This window comes from Aphelocoma coerulescens, chromosome 2, assembly GCF_041296385.1.
Source record: "Aphelocoma coerulescens isolate FSJ_1873_10779 chromosome 2, UR_Acoe_1.0, whole genome shotgun sequence".
Classification (NCBI taxonomy): domain Eukaryota; kingdom Metazoa; phylum Chordata; class Aves; order Passeriformes; family Corvidae; genus Aphelocoma; species Aphelocoma coerulescens.
The window spans coordinates 129,490,522-129,496,488 of NC_091015.1; the positions used below are offsets into that span (position 1 = coordinate 129,490,522).

The 5,967-nt window shown below is 39.8% G+C and overlaps 1 long non-coding RNA gene across 1 annotated transcript; it reads right to left on the minus strand.

The window, feature by feature from the left end:
* Positions 1-337: 337 nt before the first annotated feature.
* On the minus strand, positions 338-5,095 carry LOC138105924 (uncharacterized). Its single transcript, XR_011148797.1, has 4 exons — positions 4,646-5,095; positions 4,460-4,558; positions 3,604-3,780; positions 338-3,457 (listed from the first exon to the last, which is right to left on the minus strand). It is a non-coding gene; the product is annotated as an uncharacterized lncRNA (long non-coding RNA).
* Positions 5,096-5,967: the final 872 nt, after the last annotated feature.

The following is a 5,967-nucleotide window of genomic DNA, read 5'->3' on the forward strand; positions in this document are numbered from 1 at the left end:
TGTTTTCTTTTGCTCTCTGTATAAGCAAGTAAATTAATAAAATTCTGACACAGAAACAAATGTAAATGTGTAGAAGCTTATAAAAATAAATAGAAAAACAAAAATTCAGTATTATAAGATAGTCTGTGACTTTGATTTGTGATTAGGAAAGCTCTTCTCTGTTATATTTTAAAGTAGACAACCAAGATGCAGCACTGCACCTGATTATTTATTCTAAATGGTTTGTGCAACATGCATCTCACCAACTGCTTTGTGCCTTATGGCTGTGATAGTCATGAGACGCTGCATACCAAAATTTAATGTCAGCAGACAGAAACATCTCCATAGTTTGATGGATCTGTATTTGTGCATACAGCAACAGATAGAAAATAATTTTTGGAATCTGCTCGGATACATCTCTTCTGTTCATTCAAGTTAATAGAAATATACAAAGTTACTTTCCTCATGTTAATGTTACAGAGGAGAATTTCAAGAGCAGTACACAATGGTTTCTTTTCCTGTGGTGAAAGTTTTAGATTAAGTTCAAACTGATACTGACAAGATGGGAAGCAAACCATTACTAAGTGTCTTGGGGTACTTTTACTGTGTTAGAACTCCAAAGAATTGGTTGGTAAATGTTTTCAAAAGTAAATATTCCATGAGTTCTATGTAGATTTCAATACATGAGTGCCTGATAGGAGAAAGTTAATAGTTCTATGGGTAAGATTAAAAAGAAGTTTTAGTTACTAGGCAAGTTATGAAAATAATTAATTCCAGAAAGAATTGGATCATAGCCATTTAGTAGATTTGACCTAAGTCAAATATGTCAGTTTTCAGCAAACCAAAACATTGTGACAGCCAGTATAGATCAAATTAAGTAAAATCATATGCTTTCCATCTTTTAATCTTTTAACTTGAAGTAATTTTGAAATGAAAACTTTTTAAATGGGAAGAAAACCAGGAATGTGTCATTTTGAATACAACGGAAGGAAAGAATTAATTTTCTTATTTCCAATTGAAATTCATAATTCAGGAAATATGAACCCTGTGTAGCTGGTGGATGAAAAGCTGGTTTGAGTGACTACAATTTGTGGAGTTTTTTCACAGAAGTTGTTGGCCAAAGTACTTTCCATATCTGTGCAATCTTGACTCCCTTGGTTTATGCAAAAATTACACTATACAATTCCTAAACCAAAAACCACTGTCTCTCCAGGACTTAGTTTCAGAGTGTTATCAAGAGAAAAAGTCTCCAGGGCATTTTTATTATTTATATGCTTGATAGCTATTGTTTCTGTTGAAATAAAAATTTGCTTTTGAAAGCTGATGACCAAGACTGAATTCAGAGCTTACATTTCTTTGATAGTCCTTAAAACTCTGAGAATGGGATTCAGTTCCAAGATTAGGACACTTAAATGTAGGTATCTACCTGTGTGCATTTGTGTATGAGTGAACTGCCCAGCTCCCATTCTGTTCCGTGGAGGTTTAGGGCTTGATCAGGCAGCTACCCACAGTCAATCCCAGGAGCTTTTCAGTCTCCGAAGACACCATGAAGTCAATAGACCTGACACCTGACTTTTGGGACTGTAAGTCTGTATGAAGGGAGTCTAGAGATACATGGGTTACTGCAGGGTATTTCAAAGGTCTCTACTTCCTGTGTGGGGACAAATGAGTCAAACCCCTTGTGAGTGCCGTATTTCAGTTTAGAGATTTATTTGGTTTACCCTAAAGTAACCACACATACTTTGGCAGCTGCTGGTGTTCAGCTGCCTGCATGTGCTGGCCAGATCTCCGCTGGCTATATGAGTTTTGAAACTTAATTCATGTTTCTTAACCTGCGAACTGACTCTCACTTTGGCTGTCTGTCACTCTCAAAACAGGACTTTAAACTTTTTTAAAATTCTATTTTCCTGTAGTCTTTGGCAGCAAAACTTAATATTTTTCAGACTATAAGATATTTTCATTTACATAGGTGGCACCCATTTATTTCCCTTTCTTTCTTGTATTCTTACAACATATTCATTACAAAAATCTCTATTACACTGAAATTAGGAACTTGAAGTAAAGGCTCTTAGGTTATGAAAAAAACCTGCCTCAGAAATACTAGAATTATCCCCCAGATAAGCATAAGAAGTAAAAAATCTGTATTTCTTCAGCTACCTCTTGCTATCCAGCATATTTTTGACAATACATAAATTGTAATAGTGGTTCTATGGTGCTGGTGATGGTTGCCTGTCCTATTTGGCAGGCTCCAGACACATTATACTCTGTATGGCTCCACTGGTAGTCCTCTGCACAAGGTTCAAGGCTGATTGACAGTACATTTTGATGTACTGATCTTTAGCAATAGCTGTAGTAGTGGAACACCTTAATAAACGCTGTTCAAGGCCAGGTTGAAGGCTGGACATTATCACCTAATAACTTTGATCAGAGTGGTGGCAAATATTTGCATAGTGCATGCACGTGGATTCACTCTGTTGTATTTTGTTTACAGAGTAACTTTTTGGAATAGGATCTGTCTGAGGTCTACTCTGGAAATTGAGATTCATGGTTTCCACAGAACCATGCTCTTGAAGACCTCTTCTCATCTTCTGACTCCATCCTATTGTATCTCCTCAGAGCCACCCTGTCATGCCCTCCCTTAATCTTTTGTTCCTCCCTAACGATTGTGCCCTAATGCAAGCTTATTTCTGTGTTGTTTGTGTTCTGTTCCTTTCTTGCTTCACAGCTTGCTGAATGCACGTTAAAAAATCACATTCTGGAGCACTGCTTTTAAGTGCTGTTCTGGCTCCCCAGCAACTGAATTTATACCTGCTTCACTCAAGTGATGCTGCTTCACAATGTCTTTAGTTGGGCTCAAGACTCAAGATCAGTAGCCTATCCTTACCCTTGGTCACCCATCAGCAATCTGTCCCTGTCCATGTACTCCTTCAAACGTTGTCTTGCCTTCTGCATAACTGCTGATAAGATACAGCTTTCCCTAACCATTCTCCTAACAAAATATTCACCCAAGCGTTTCCTCCTTGTACTGCAGTATTTTCCCAGTGCTCTCCTCTCCTCTCCTGCTACATCCATTCATATATTTGCTGCAAAGGGCATTTATCTATGCTGTCATTCTTCCTCCCTTGCTACCTTGTCCTGCATTCTTTATGAGACAAAATATAAACTTTTCCTTTTTTTTCTTCCAAGGAGCTTTGTACCTTAATCGTCACCTCTCTGTCGTCTAGTATTAACTGTCTAGTTCTCATGTTTTAGATCTGACCAGATCAAGATGCTTTGATGCCTGTGATAAACTTGATCTTAACTGACCTCTTGGTCTCTTCAGACCACTAGCTGACATTCTGGCAATGCTGCCTCATTGATTCCTTGCCCTCTTCTAGATGGATGGTTTCACTTTGTCTTTTCCTTGGATTGTGACATCCTTGGGAGAAGCATGGTGGTTTTGTTCTGTGTTTGTACAATTCTTATACCAAGTCCTTATCTGTGTGGAAATAATATCAATAATAAATAAAGACTGTAAAAACATTCTTAGCAGGGAAGACTGAGGAATAAGCAAGTATTTTTTGCCACCATTTAGCTTTAGAAACCACTCATGGGGCAAGAGGTGGCTGGCCCTTCATCTCTCACCTCTGCTCTGCCTGCACCAGGAACTTCAGCAGGGAGCTGGGATCTTCTGAATTGCAGCCAGGCAGCTCTCTTCTGGCACTGCAATGCCTCCACTGGGAGCCTCATCTGCAGATACCTCTGCAGTGTGGTGTATCTCTTATATCTGCATCCAGCACCCCTAGCCTCTGGCTATGGTTTCTGCAAATTCACAAGATTATTAAATCAACAGATTTCAGGGACAGTCCTCTGACTGCAGTCTCTTTACAGAAACAGGAGAATCTCTTCTAAGCCCAGACACAGAACTTCAATGGACAACAGTTGTGTTGGTCTGTTTAATCAGGTTTTCTGTGTCTAAATAATGCATGTAAGAAGCTGATGTACCAAGAGTATGAGACATAGAGAACACAACTCGTTTAATTGCATCATTAATGGCTTCCCCTGTTGTTTTTAACATCAGCTTTTAATTCTCATAAGGATATTATTCCTTCTTCCGAGATCTTACTTTGAAGAAATAAAATAGCCATGAAATTGTCAATTCAATGTGGAGGATGTATTTTTAGAAAGTCTCCCCTTAACTATTTGCCTTTCCAAGGCTTTGCTTACTTGGGCAGAGCAGTCGAGCTGACCTGTTGCATAAAGCAAAGAAGTCTTTCCCTCAGCATAAGGAGCAATTATCATTAAAGAAGAGCAGAGCTGAGGTCACTGCAGGTCAGCAAGACTCAGTTCCCCTCTCTCCCACTGATGCAACCCTTTGGCCAATGTTCCTCACCCTGTGCTTCAAACCAGACATGCAAGTTCGTGGCGGGGGAGCAAAATAGCCTTCACAGGCACAAAATGTTCATATCTGTCTCCAATTCCCTTCCAGGATCTGGCTTACCTTTAGAGTCCAGATGTCCATGTGAAGCACAGGCTGAGATGAGATTGGGTCTGGCACTCTCTACAAACCCAGTGAGAGGCGAGTCTGGACCCTGCGCAGCTGGCAGAGGCAAAGGCACATCCTGAGGGTGACAGCAGGGACTGAGCCCATGGTCCTGCCAGCCAGCACTCGGCACAGGGTGCTTACCTGCAGCTAACACGAGGATGGAGGCCTCCCAAAGCCCTCCAGAACCCAACAGAAAACCAGCTAGTTTTTTGAAACATGCTAAGCACCTCTGAGAGCAAGCCTTTTCCTTAGGAGCCTTGAACAAATCCCAAGGATCCCAAGGAAGCTCTGCTTGTTCTTGTCCTGGGTAAACTGGACCTCATTCCATACCTAGGGTGAAGGGACATATAGCTTGACTTCTTCCACCCTATGGTATTTAATATTCTTCCTGTGGGTGTTTTTATGTCTCAAGTCTGCATATACTGGGGGCCTTTTACAATCCTTTTCCAATTGACTGTTATACAAAGGTTACTGAGAAATAATTACATGGCCAGTCACACTGAAGAGTTCTGAAAACATGAGAGACTCAGTCAGCCAAGGTGTTTTAATCTTCCAAAATCTCTATGGGATCCTGCTATCTGATGAGACAAATTTTAGAAATTACTGTAATCCCTAGAAAGATAATTGGAGCCCACAGGATCTTATTTACAGGTGAATTAAGTAAAAGGAAATTTTCATTTGAAACATCTGTGGCTCTTTAGTTAATTGTTCTGAAGTGACCTCTCTCTCCTTTTATGACTCATGGGCCACTGCAGGTCATTTGATTTGAAGTGTTCCCCACAGAGTTGTCTGTCTTGGCAGAAAACCAAGTCAACAAGAGTTAGCAAGCTGGGTATTTACACTGATAGCGGTCCATTTAATAGTATGTAACCTTTTTATTATTTAATTTCAAGGTTATTAGGAGGCAATCACTGCTTTTACCACCAAATCCCCTGTATGCAGCTAGATATAATTATGACCAAGCCTCCTCTGTATCTTCTTTAACTGTGTCAACCTGGTGGTGTAAATGAGAGGACATCATAGAACCATAGAACCATAGAATAGTTTTGCTTGAAAGGGACATTTTCAGGTCATCTAGTCCAATCCCATGCAATGAGCAGTAGCATCAGAAGATCTTGGTCCCACCTTCAGCCTGTTGACATGCAGATGTAGCACTCTGTGCAGTTCATAAAAGGCAAATACCTATTTATGCTGCCACAGCTTTCTCTTTAGACCACGACGATAAGGAACTTGAAGCACGCTACCAGCTAAGTTATAGTTATCACTAAAATGTATTTCATGCTCTCAGAAAAATTATCCCATGACTTCTCCTCTTTTTGCTTCCTCTTTTATTTCATCAGAAACTTGCATAAGACGTCTTATAATATAAATACCAGTTTATCCTGATATTCCTACAGCAAAATACAAAAACAATTGAAGAAGGGCTTGAACAGTTCAAAACCACTGTTGACAAGTTGAAGAGT